The sequence below is a fragment of the Mytilus galloprovincialis genome, chromosome 12, assembly GCF_965363235.1.
Source record: "Mytilus galloprovincialis chromosome 12, xbMytGall1.hap1.1, whole genome shotgun sequence".
NCBI lineage: Eukaryota > Metazoa > Mollusca > Bivalvia > Mytilida > Mytilidae > Mytilus > Mytilus galloprovincialis.
In genome coordinates this window covers 77,599,715-77,613,439 of record NC_134849.1, presented here as the reverse complement: position 1 = coordinate 77,613,439, position 13,725 = coordinate 77,599,715, and the positions used below count along the sequence as shown (strand labels likewise).

Here is a 13,725-nt window from a genome sequence, read left to right as displayed (position 1 = left end):
AATTCTGAATCTTACTCTAAGAGTACTTACCAAATAAAGATTATTACAAATACGCTTGTTTTATTCACATAATGATGTATCATATGTCTTTAAAACATGTACCGAAGATTTTTTTTGCTTTCTAGTGATATTTGTAACCCATCTTCTTGAAAATATGTTTACAGTTACTACGAATCCACTGTGTACAAAAGATTCCAAGAGTCAAAGCTAAAATAGTTGATGACCAGGAAGGACGTTACCGAAACATAAAAACTATAAGTTTACCTGTGAGTTCGAAACAACCAATTTATGTGCGAACAAAAAAAGGTTTGTTACGATGCTAATCAAAAATATAAAAAAACAATAAGATCAAAAACCAGGTTGTTACTTACACGAGCAACACGAAGGGTGAGCAGTATATGCTTCCCCTTCCGTAGTACCAGACATCACAATATAATTTTGGTGGGCTTCCTGTTGTTCAGTCTTTAGTTTTCTATGTTGTGTTTTGTATACTGTTTGTCTTTTTATCTTTTTTCATTGTTTGCCAAGTCATTTACACTAAATCTATTGGATGTTGGATGTGTACGGATTGATTGTTTAGTCTTAGAAGCATGTTTTTCGTTCAGTTTTTTTATATAAATAAGGCCGTTTGTTTTCTCGTTTGAATTGTTTTACATTGTCACATCGGGGCCTTTTATAGCTGACTATGCGGTATGGGCTTTGCTCATTGTTGAAAGCCGAACAGTGACCTATAGATGTTAATGTCTGTGTCATTTTTGTCTCTTATGGACAGTTGTCTCAATGGCAACCAAACCCCATCTTCTTTTTTATGCCCCACCTACGATAGTAGAGGGGCATTATGTTTTCTGGTCTGTGCGTCCGTTCGTCCGTTCGTCCGTCCGTCTGTCCCGCTTCAGGTTAAAGTTTTTGGTCAAGGTAGTTTCTGATGAAGTTGAAGTCCAATCGACTTCAAACTTAGTACACATGTTCCCTATGATATGATCTTTCTAATTTTAATGCCAAATTAGAGTTTTTATCCCAATTTCACGGTCCACTGAACATGGAAAATGATAGTGCGAGTGCGGCATTCGTGTACTGAGGACACATTCTTGTTATATTGTCAGTTTGTTTTTGTCTTATGAATTTGAAAAACACTTTGGTGTCGTTCGCCTCTTTTTTCCAGTGAATAATAAAGTGATAAAATTGACGGGCGTTTTAATAAATTTGCTGTTGTAGCATTTTTGGTAAGAAAGGGAAGCTAATTTTTAGAATGTTGTGTTTCTTAGTACTGCTTACAAGGAAGCTATTGCATCAAAAGTAATGAGTTGTAAAGTTGAAGTAACATTTATGGATTGTTTCATATATTGAGGCGACTTTGTTGAACCGTTATGGAACAGCTGTAAAACAGATGAATACTGATGAACGTCATTACAACAATCCCGCTTTGGTTTCTTAAATTATGACGTTACCAAATACAGTTAATCATATTGCATAAGTAACGCTACATTTGAGAATTGAAGCGCTTCATTTACATGAACACATGTGTTCACCCAAGTGTTTTAAAGAATTGGTATTGCTCAATATTCAAATTTTCTGTGTATTACATTATTAATTTTGTTTGTCTTTTTGTCGTCTTCCTTTGACAAGGTGTTTGATTGAACTAAAGATTTTCGATTGACCCCGTTATAACTCCATCATTTCTTTCATGTTTGATTGTGCATTTGTGCGTTTTCCTCGGTTTGGTTTCGTTTTTCATACGTCATGAATTCTAAATAGAAATAATTGTAAAAGAAATTAAGTAGGAAAAACATTATAAGCACATGTACTTTTCACGTATGAGTGCAAGTGCTTTACGTGACGATGTTAAAACAATGCATAGAAAAACAATCGAAAACCGTAATATAAATTTTAGATACAGATTTGTAGGATAAAAAAAATGATTATATAAATTGAACGCATCTATTTATAATTTTACAGAGTTGTGAAATCGCACATTTTTAGAATGAAGCGCTTCCACGTGCTTCGTCCAACGTTTTTACACCAAAAACAATTATGAAAAGAAGCATTTAGGGTTTAAATATTTGTTTGTTATTCGTGCTTGTTTTGAGCTTTAGTGTTGTCGGTTTTTATTGTACTTATGACTTTCAATTATTCCATTAGTATCTTCTGTATTAAGTAGATATGAGACATTATTTAATTATAAATATTTATATTGTTGAGATTTTAGGTAAAACCAAATCACTGATAGAGATCAGTAAGAAAGGGGAATTCCCTTGCAAGATTACATTAAAAGACACATATTATCTCAATCAACGTGATAATACCTCTTTGCGCATAGATCCATCTGTATCGCTGTTGTTAGAAGGACATAGTGACTTACGATACCTCCAGGGCAATCCGGTTACCGGCGGTGAGTCTTACAACAGCTATGACTGCTATTTGTCAAAAATTGGAGAAAAAACAATTTCTCTAAACCTGATTTAATTGTGGTCTTCGTAGATACTAAGTCTTTTTTCATTACGTGTACACGTTTTGACGATTATTATAAATTCTGATAAATGTATGGCTAAGTATCTTTTACGGTCATTTTTCTCACTGATGAGTTTTTGTAGACAAAACGCGAGTTCAAATCAATAATCCCGGTATCAATGATTAGTTTATTTTCATAACATGGTTTGCTATTAATTTGATGTTCTATAGTGGTTATATATATATTTGCGCGTTTCTTATGGCAGGAGATTTAGAAAAACAACTAATAAGATCCGTTTAAATGCATTTAATTGATGAATTCAACCACACTTACCGTTATCCTAATGATTATTTCGTTAAATAATCAGGAATTAAATATTCTGCCGAATTTACTCACATAGACTTAATTTAAATCAATCAAATATAAACGGTAATAACTGTCCTTTCCTAGATTTATATATTTCAGTTATACACGGAAAACTCTATACTTACATTTACGAAAAAAAGGACGAGATTTTGTTACCTATTGCTAATTTTCCTTTTTTGGACGGGGATGTTCCTTTGGCATCATCTTACGGTGTTTATATATCACAAATCGTTCGCTATGCCTGTGTCTGTTGTGATGTTGTCGATTTCAAAGTACGTAATCTATGTATTATTGGTAAATTATGAAGTCAGGATTTCGTTACCACATAATCCTTAAAACATTTACTAAATTCTTCCATAATACAAAAATTTGCTTTGGAAGTTTGATTGTACCTATATAAAACTTATTTCAAAAAGGATAGCATATCCTAATATATATGTTCTATGCTTTAAATAAATTTATTCTAAAAGGTTGCTAATTGAAAACTTTAATTAATTTGAACATTGTTTTAATGGTATCAATATTGATTTTGATATCAGTAAATTAAAATCTAACTAAACATTATTGTTATATACATATGCACTACCATAGCTCTATAATCTATCGATACCTGTATCTTGGCATTGCACAAACTATTTGTTTTCTTTATAAAAATAAGGAGATGTGGGATGATTGTCAATGAGCCAACTATCCACCAAAGTTCAAATGCAGTAAACATTTATAAGCAACCATGCGGCCTTCAACAAGGAGAAAAACCAATACATTGTAATCAGCTATAAAAGGCCCCGATATGAAAGAGGGACGAAAGATACCAAAGGGACAGTCAAACTCATAAATCTAAAATAAACTGACAACGCAATGGATAAAATATGAATCAATTTAATTGTGAAAACTAACGGCCTAATTTAAAACAAAACAATTTACGAAAAACATATATGACAGAAATGAACCAACGACAACCACTGAACTACAGGCTCCTGACTTGGGACAGACAAATAAAAAATGTGGCGGGGTTAAACATGATTTATTAGCGCTCAACCCTCCCCAATATGGAACAGTGGTGTATCAGTAAACATCAGTTGAAAAAGGCTTAACTCACCATATAGATACAAATAGAAATACATCTAACAAAAACACCTAGTGGACGTGGACGGATACTTGTACAACCCCACAACAAAACGACACTAATACTTAAAAATTCCAAAGATCTTTTAGAGTACATACATTCTAACTCTCTTCCATCTTGTAACAGTATTAAAACATTTGACTTTTCTACTCTTTACACCTGTATTCCACATTCCAAACTAAAAGACAAATTGAAAGAGTTGGTATTGCTTTGCTTCGTAAAAAAAAATGGCCAACGTAGATACAAGTATCTTGTCTTAGGGAGGGACAAATCCTACTTTGTAAAGGATCACTCTGATTCGAACAAAAAATTCTCTGAAACTGATATTATCAAGATGCTTGATTTCTTGATTGACAACATGATTGTTACGTTCGGAGGACGTTTTTTTCAACAGACTGTCGGCATTTCAATGGGAACAAACTGTGCCCTCTACTTGCCGACTTGTTTCTTTATTATTATGAGGCTGACTTCATGCAGGAACTTCTTAGGAAGAAAGATAAGAAGTTAGCAATATCCTTTAACTCTACTTTTCGCTATATAGATGATGCTCTTTCACTAAATAATTCAAAATTTAGTGACTATGTGGAACGCATATATCCAATCGAGCTAGAGATAAAGGATACTACAGATACTACTGACCGTTATGGAATAACCGTTTCACAAATGATATCGGATATATTCCTTACGTCGATACTAAAATCCCCTTCTCTTTCTTGAATGTGACTTACCGAATTAGACTATTTGCCGGATTTGATATCACATAAGCAACACGACGGGTGCCACATGTGGAGCAGGATCTGCTAACCCTTCCGGAGCACCTGAGATCACCCCTTGTTTTTTTGGTGGGGTTCGTGCTGTTTATTCTTTAGTTTTCTATGTTGTGTCGTGTGTGCTGTTGTTTGTTTGTCTTTTTCATTTTTAGCCTTGGCGTTGTCAGTTTGTTTTAGATTTATGAGATTGACTGTCCCTTTGGTATCTTTCGTCCCTATTTTACACAGCTACTTTTGCATATGTACTATTTCTGTACTTAAAAAATTCAGAACTGGAAATTTACTTTTAATATTTAGTACTATTTCTTTACTTTAAAACTATTGTAATATTGAGGTACTTGTATTTTTACAGTACTTGATTTGTACTAAATATTTTGGTAGAGAAATAATACAATATTCCATGTTTGAAAATCATAACTTTAAGAGATTTGAAATAGAAAAACTTTCAAAATGCTGAAAATGTAACGGTAGTAACCAAAAATCTGTAGTACCTAAATCTAAAGTACAAATAAAGTACTGTAAAATACAGGTACCTAAAGATTACAATTTTAGAGTAACAAAATAGTACTGAATATTAAAAGTAGATTTCCAGTACTACACATTTAAGTACAGAAATAGTACCTATGCAAAAGTAGCTGTGTAGTACAGATCGGAGAATACTCACAGTTACTGACAGCTAATTCAAAGCATATAACAACTTATAAAAAAAATATGTATCTAAGACTAAAATATCAATCAGTACACATCCAACTTCCAATGGATTTAGTGTAAAGGCGTCATTTACAGTCACAGAAAAACATGAGGTTAGGGGAGGGTTGTTGCCTTCAAACTAGTTTCACATTCTGTATGTGCCTGTCCAAAGTCAGGAGCCTGTTATTCAGTAGTTGTCGAGTGTTGCTTTATATCATATCTGTTTTCTGTTCATTATTTGGTACATAAATCAGGCCGTTAGTCTTTTGTTTAAATTGTTGTACATTTGTCGGGGCCTTTTATACCTGACTAATCAGTATGGTTTTTTTGGTTTATTGTTGAAGACCATACGGCGACCTTTAGTTGTAACTGGTCTCTGGTGGAGTGTTGTGTCATTGGAAATTATACCACATCTTCTTATTTACATAATTCTTACATTTATTTTGTTACTTTTATTTTTTTTATTATTTTTTCTTATACTTATTATTTTTATTTTATCTAACTAACATTTGGAACTAAATATCACATGCAAATACTGTATTGACTCCTGGAAATGCAATTAATATTTATTTCAATTGCAAAACTATAATGAAATGAAATGTTTTCACATTTTTCAGTGGAATTATTAAATTATCCTGTTATATTGCCTGAGTACATTCGAGAGTTGGAATTAGCAGCGGTAATTGGAATCAAAGGATTTGATTACAAACAATGGCAACAGCTTCAAATATATATGTCCGATGTCGTTAAAAGATATGTTAGGTTTGAGCAAGAACCTGTTCTCGGAGGTATATAACTAAAAATACTGTTATTTCACTAAATACTTTTAAACTTGCAACATATTCACCAAAGACTAGTTTTTCATTAATTCGGGCTCAAAAATTATTTTTTGGACATTTTTCTCAATTTGCATTGAATAGTATCGAAAATGTGTTCGTCAATTCATAAATAAAGTATGGCTGAGATTTATCAAAAGGTAGCAACATATTATATGGCCCTCTCGAGTTTGTGTATTTATTTTTTTTCAGGTTCTTCGATGTAATTACATTCAAAAGATATTGCCCGACAAGTCATGTATTGTAAAGTGAAAAACTAAATTTACATAGAGTTTTGGATTTTTTAGGTCTGATAGCCCTGTCCGAGTTCGACACCTCTACATATACTAACCATACAAATGAATATCTACAATGCATACCATCAGAAGAGGACAAACAGCAAGGATCGTCTCTGAGGTCTTATAATTCCTTAAAACAACATGCAACAAGTGAAAATGTGTATGATGTGATACCAGATAACAGACATGCTGACTTGTCTACACTATCCAGGGAGTGGAAACAAAGACTTAATATAACAGTTAAAAAAGAACCAGTTCAAATTCAATATTCTGGACATCGAGCATTAGTAGCAACCATGCCCAACGAGTCTGTTTTAAATCAGAATGCTCCGAAAGTTTCTTCGCGACAAGTTTTATCCCAAAACATAGCACCACATTTACCAAGACGGAACAAAGAACGTTCTAATCCAGGTATTGTCTTTATAATCAATAAAGCAGAGCCAGCACTTTGTTAACACAAAGAGGTGAAGTATAATCGTTTTCATGTAAATATACCAAGTGGCAATCCCCAGCCTTTAATTGCATTCACCAGATAGGAAGGTTTTAGAGACTAATAATGAAGAAAGTCAATTTCATAATGATTACGAGACATTACAATAAAAAAAAGTACTTTTGTGATCAGAAAATCTCTTTTAAGGTTGATATATATCTACATGCTCTTACACACTGATTAAAAATTAACAAAAAGATTTACGATTAATTTTCTTCACATCTATCCGTCCAGAACGCAGCTTTGTATTTCAAGAATAATCTCCATCGGTTTTCTATTTACATTGCATATTAATAGGCTCAATGTGTTCTTCCTGACAACATTCAAGAACTGTGAAGAGCAAGAGAAGTGATATGAGATAGCAATCCAATGTTAAAATATTCAAAGACATCAAGGAGTCTCTAAATTCTGTGACATAAAATACAAAACAAAACAAAAGTTGTGAATAGATTTAATAGATATTATCAAATATTTGTAATCAACATGAAAGATTTAAAAGATAGGCAAAAGATACCAAAGGGACATTTAAGGTGGTACCCAACACTTTCACTAAATTTAATTTGGCTCGTTTAATTTTCATAAGATTTTGACAAAGTATTTACTCGGACCCTTTAACAATAATATAAAAATTTCAAACATTTTGAACCAAGCATTTTGTCAGACAAATTACACTGGTTATATAGCAATTTGACAAACACCAATTTTAATCATCGAGAACCTTAATATTCCTCTTACAACACAACGTAATTAAAACGTTAAGCTGACTTTACAGAGTTATCTCCTTGTAGTGTTAGGTACCACCTTAAACTCATAAGTGAAAATAAACTGACAACGTTAAAAATAAAGAAAAAGACCATCTGAAAAACAACGGTACACAATTTTTAACGAAGAAAAATAATTACTGAGTAACACGGGCCCCACCAAGAACCGAGTTGTCTTAGATGGTACAGGATGATAAGAAGATCTTGTTCCACATGTTGCACCCGTCGTGTTGCTTATGTAAGTACAAATCCGCCGATAAGTCTACTTGTACAGCTTAAATTCCTGTATAAGAGAACGGGAATGTGGTTACGACAATAGGAACATTTCCGTCAGCATACATACATATATATATATATAAACATGCATCCCACTTACCTGGTTAATACCGAATTACTTGACGACAACCAGAGCCTTAAACTATCTACAAGTCTTAATATGTAAACCTGATTTAATAAATATACGGCAGGTTTGAAATAAGGATACCTGTCGTTGAGGCGATACTCGATTTAATATATATACTTTTAGTTGACACGTATGAAACAAGGTTACCTGATATTGAGGCGATATTTGATTTAATATACATTATGTATATACTTTTATGTGACATGTTTGAAACAAGGTTATCTGATATTGAGGCTATACTTGATTTAATATATATACTTTTAGGTGACATGTTTGAAACAAGGTTACCTGATATTGAGGTGATACTTGATTTAATATAATTTTTAGGTGACACGTTTGAAACAAAGTTACCTGATATTGGGGCGATACCTGATTTATATATATACTTTTAGTTGACACGTATGAAACAAGGTTACTTGATATTGAGGCGATACTTGATTTAATATATATACTTTTAGGAAAGTCGTTTGAAACAAGGTTACCTGATATTGAGGCGATACTTGACTTAATATTTATACTTTTAGGAGAGTCGTTTGAAACAAGGTTACCTGATATTGAGGCGATATTTGATTTAATATTTATAACTTTAGGAAAGTCCTTTGAAACAAGGTTACCTGATATTGAGGCGATACTTGATTTAATATTTATACTTTTAGGAGAGTCCTTTGAAACAAGGTTACCTGATATTGAGGCGATACTTGATTTAATATATATACTTTTAGGAAAGTCGTTTGAAACAAGGTTACCTGATATTGAGGCGATACTTGATTTAATACATATACTTTTAGGAGAGTCGTTTGAAACAATGTTACCTGATATTGAGGCGATACTTGATTTAATATATATACTTTTAGGAGAGTCGTTTGAAACAAGGTTACCTGATATTGAGGCGATACTTGATTTAATATATATACTTTTAGGAGAGTCGTTTGAAACAAGGTTACCTGATATTGAGGCAATACTTGATTTAATATTTATACTTTTAGGAGAGTCGTTTGAAACAAGGTTACCTGATATTGAGGCGATATTTGATTTAATATTTATACTTTAAGGAGAGTCGTTTGAAACAAGGTTACCTGATATTGAGGCGATACTTGATTTAATATTTATACTTTTAGGAGAGTCGTTTTAAACAATGTTACCTGATATTGAGGCGATACTTGATTTAATATATATACTTTTAGGAGAGTCCTTTGAAACAAGGTTACCTGATATTGAGGCGACACTTGATTTAATATATATACTTTTAGGAGAGTCGTTTGAAACAAGGTTACCTGATATTGAGGCGATACTTGATTTAATATTTATACTTTTAGGAGAGTCCTTTGAAACAAGGTTACCTGATATTTAGACGATACTTGATTTAATATTTATACTTTTAGGAGAGTCGTTTGAAACAAGGTTACCTGATATTGAGGCGATACTTGATTTAAGATATATAATTTTAGGAGAGTCGTTTGAAACAAAGTTACCTGATATTGAGGCGATATTTGATTTAATATTTATACTTTTAGGAGAGTCGTTTGAAACAAGATTACCTGATATTCAGGCGATACTTGATTTAATATTTATACTTTTAGGAGAGTCCTTTGAAACAAGGTTACCTGATATTGAGGCGATACTTGATTTAATATATATATACTTTTAGGAGAGTCCTTTGAAACAAGGTTACCTGATATTGAGGCGATACTTGATTTAATATTTATACTTTTAGGAGAGTCCTTTGAAACAAGGTAACCTGATATTGAGGCGATACTTGTTTTAATATTTATACTTTTAGGAGAGTCCTTTGAAACAAGGTTATCTGATATTGAGGCGATACTTTATTTAATATATATACTTTTAGGAGAGTCGTTTGAAACAAGGTTTTCTGATATTGAGGCGATACTTGATTTAATATATATATATATACTTTTAGGAGAGTCGTTTGAAACAAGGTTACCTGATATTGGGGCGATATTTGATTTAATATTTATACTTTTAGGAGAGTCCTTTTGAAACAAGGTTACCTGGTATTTAGACGATACTTGATTTAATATTTATACTTTTAGGAGAGTCGTTTGAAACAAGGTTACCTGATATTGAGGCGATACTTGATTTAATATTTATACTTTTAGGAGAGTCCTTTGAAACAAGGTTACCTGATATTGAGACGATACTGGATTTTATATTTATACTTTTAGGAGAGTCGTTTGAAACAAGGTTACCTGATATTGAGGCGATACTTGATTTAATATATATATACTTTTAGGAGAGTCGTTTGAAACAAGGTTACCTGATATTGATACGATGACAATTGCAGACATAGGCAGACTTTTACATCGATTGCATCTTGATAGTTATATTCAAATGTTTGCAGACTCTCTCGTCGATGGAGTAATTTTAAAGGAATTCAACGAGGATATTCTAAAAGATTTTGGATTTTCACGACTGGAAATCATCCGACTAATGAAATTTATTCAGTGTGGTCATGTCCCAAAGTGAGCATATAGACTGTGAAATAAACTAATTGTCGATACCATGCTTAATTTTTTTTACGCCAGGCGCCCGCTTCGTCTACAAAAGACTCACCACTGACAATCGAATAACGAAAGTTAAAAAAATCAAATAAAGAACGAAATTAAAAATCATTGAGGAACCGTAATTCAGAAAGGTTTTGATGAAACACATCAAACGAATGAATAACAACTGTCATATATTCATGACTCTATACAGTCATTTTCTAGTTTTGAATAATGGTGAATGAAACCTGGTTTTATAGCTAGCTTAACCTCTCACTTGTATGACCGTCATTAAATTCCTTTATATTGAAAATTGTTTTAATGTTAATTAGGCTTAAATTAAAAATTGTTTGATATCCCCTCTCTGTTATTAAAGTAAGATAACTCTGGTCTATTTTCCTAACTTTCAATCATAATGGGAAGATGATATATTTCTGTTTTCATTTAGAGTATTTTTCAGAAAAGTTTTAATTGTTCTGGAAAGGTTCCAATTACAATTTTTCACTATTGCATTCTTTCATGTATTTGTATTTAGGGATCGAGTAAAGCAGATAAGTTACATCAGCGTTTCTGCTTCATTTGAGTTCTGACATAATTGTAAACACCATATCGATCGTAGAAACAAATGCCTTCACGAGTAGAATGACGAATGCTGTTGGACATTTTGAATGCATACCACAAATTGAAACAGCGTATTCTTGACAGCACAATTAAACCTATGTTTTTCACCTGCATATTGTACCTCAAATTAAAAGTAAAAAGAAAGGTGTTTTTTTAATAATTTCCAGGGTATGGCTTTAAAAGACATCAATTTCATGAATACTTGGAAGAAGATGCTTTTTCTGTGACATAGGCACTTGTTTAAGAATATTTCCCCCTATATACCTTCATGTTACATGTCTATTAAGATATAATACAGGAACTTTTTATTCTGAAACAAGTGCCTGTGATCTGTGATTTAGAGCAATTTGTCTCTTCGTACTAAGAAACTTAATAATGATGAGGGTAGATTTGACCTTGCTGATATATGACGTTTTTGCACGGTCTGAATATTCAAAAGAAACAAAAACATATTTATAAGATACTAAGATAATTCTTTATATTGGTATATGTTAATTTTAAAAATTTCGAAACAAATAAAACAAATTATAGACATACATAATGTCTTTGATAAACTTATGAAAAATACGAGTATCTAGCAGATTTACAGATTTTGTAACGATTTTAAATTCAATAAAAATAAACTATATGTAAAAGATTTATAGAATAACTAATCGAAGAATTCAAATAGAGAAAAATATTTAACGAGTGACCGAACAACACATTAATTCACGAATGCGCGTAGCGCATGAGTTAATCATCAGTGTTGTTTGGTCACGAGTTGAATATTTTTCGATATTTGAATTCTTTAATTAGTTATTCTTTTTATTACATTGGCAAATGGCTTTTGTAAAGAAATTAATGTAAAACATTTAAGGAACTATATCTTTTTTCTATGCATTCACAATTTGTTTTGATCCGCCGTTATCGACTTCTTGGCAACGTATAGTGTTGTATGACGTAAGAGAGTGAACCACATGTGAAATTATCGGTTTTTATTTGACTGGAAAATCAAGATAATTCATTGCAACAAATGTAATAAAAAATTATAACCCTGATCAAGGTAGATAATCAGCACATTGACTTTATGAAATTGAACATAGTTCAAAGGAATATAACTATTGTATACAAATGACACATCAATCGAATTAATTAGCAGCGCATTTGTGTGCCACCTTCACGGAAGATTCTAAATAACCGATATAACCACAAGTTGTTAATCTATAGGATACTGACGACTAATGAATGCTAACCCACAGTAAATAAAATTAAGAATGGAAATGGGGAATGTGCCAAAGAGACAACAACCCGACCATAGAAAAAAAAAACAGCAGAAGGTTACCAACAGGTCTTCAATGTAGCGAGAAATTCCCGCAGCACCCGGAGGTGTCCTTCAACTGGCCCCTAAACAAATATATACCAGTTCAGTGATAATGAACGCCATACTAATTTCCAAATTGCACACAAGAAACTAAAATTAAAATAATACAAGACTAACAAAGGCCAGAGGCCCCCGACCCGGGACAGGCGCAAAAACGCGGCAAGGCCAAACATGCCTGTGAGATCCCCCCCCCCCCCCCCACACACACACACACCTCCAGCTAATGTAGAAAAGTAAAGAATATTTGTTTGACATTTTTAACACTTACTCAGAAAAATGCTCGAACTACTTGACTTTCAAAGCTCATAATTAGCGTGTTTACACACTGATATAATATGGTTGTTAAATATTACAAACCTGTAATCGTATAAGACACTATACACCTCGTGTGCTTGCATTAACCTATCCAAATAGATATTTATATAAAGCCTAAACATTTCGACAAACTAGTATTGTTTACATTTTATAAATTTTGGATTTTTAATTCTGTCACAAATTCCGGTTAAAATTTGACTAAATACCAATATCCTGATATCGTCAGGTAAATATGCTACTATATATCGTATTAACCTGACGATATCGGGATATTGGTATTTAGTCGGATCTTAACATGTAATTGTGATTTGTTTACAAACCGGTATTGATAAAGATAAACAACCAATGTTGAAATGTGCAGGACTAAATTAAATCTGTATTTGGGAAAGTTGATGCAAGCATACGATCTGTATTGCATCTTACACTTTGAGAAGCAAAAAATATGTTACTACTTTATCACAATATTGTGTAAAAACGTTAATTATGAGCTATGAGGTCAAGTGGTTCAAGCGTTTTTCTGAGTAAGCTTTTTTTCAGTGGGTTAGCTTTCATAAGTCTTCACTATCCTATAGATTAATAATGGTTGGTAAGATTTAAAATTAAGAATCTTCCTTGTAGGTGGAGCACGAAAGCGCAGTTAATTAAATATAATTATTGATGTACCATTTGTATGCAACAGTGACATTCCTTTGTATTATGTTCTGATTCGAAAAAGTCAATCTAAGTTATGCGAGTATTGTCTTCCTTGAAAATGTTCAT

The 13,725-nt window shown here is 32.4% G+C and overlaps 1 long non-coding RNA gene across 3 annotated transcripts; it reads left to right on the top strand.

Annotated features, from left to right (window-relative positions):
- The first annotated feature begins 163 nt into the window (after window positions 1-163).
- On the top strand, window positions 164-10,687 carry LOC143054906 (uncharacterized). 3 transcript variants are annotated; one of them, XR_012971876.1, is made up of 6 exons: window positions 164-306; window positions 2,207-2,389; window positions 6,019-6,189; window positions 6,525-6,926; window positions 9,950-9,968; window positions 10,440-10,687. It is a non-coding gene; the product is annotated as an uncharacterized LOC143054906 (long non-coding RNA). The 3 variants fall into 3 exon arrangements; XR_012971875.1 differs by lacking the exon at window positions 9,950-9,968 and having other exon boundaries at window positions 10,421-10,687; XR_012971877.1 differs by lacking the exons at window positions 9,950-9,968; window positions 10,440-10,687 and adding an exon at window positions 8,826-8,864.
- The last annotated feature ends 3,038 nt before the right edge of the window (window positions 10,688-13,725 follow it).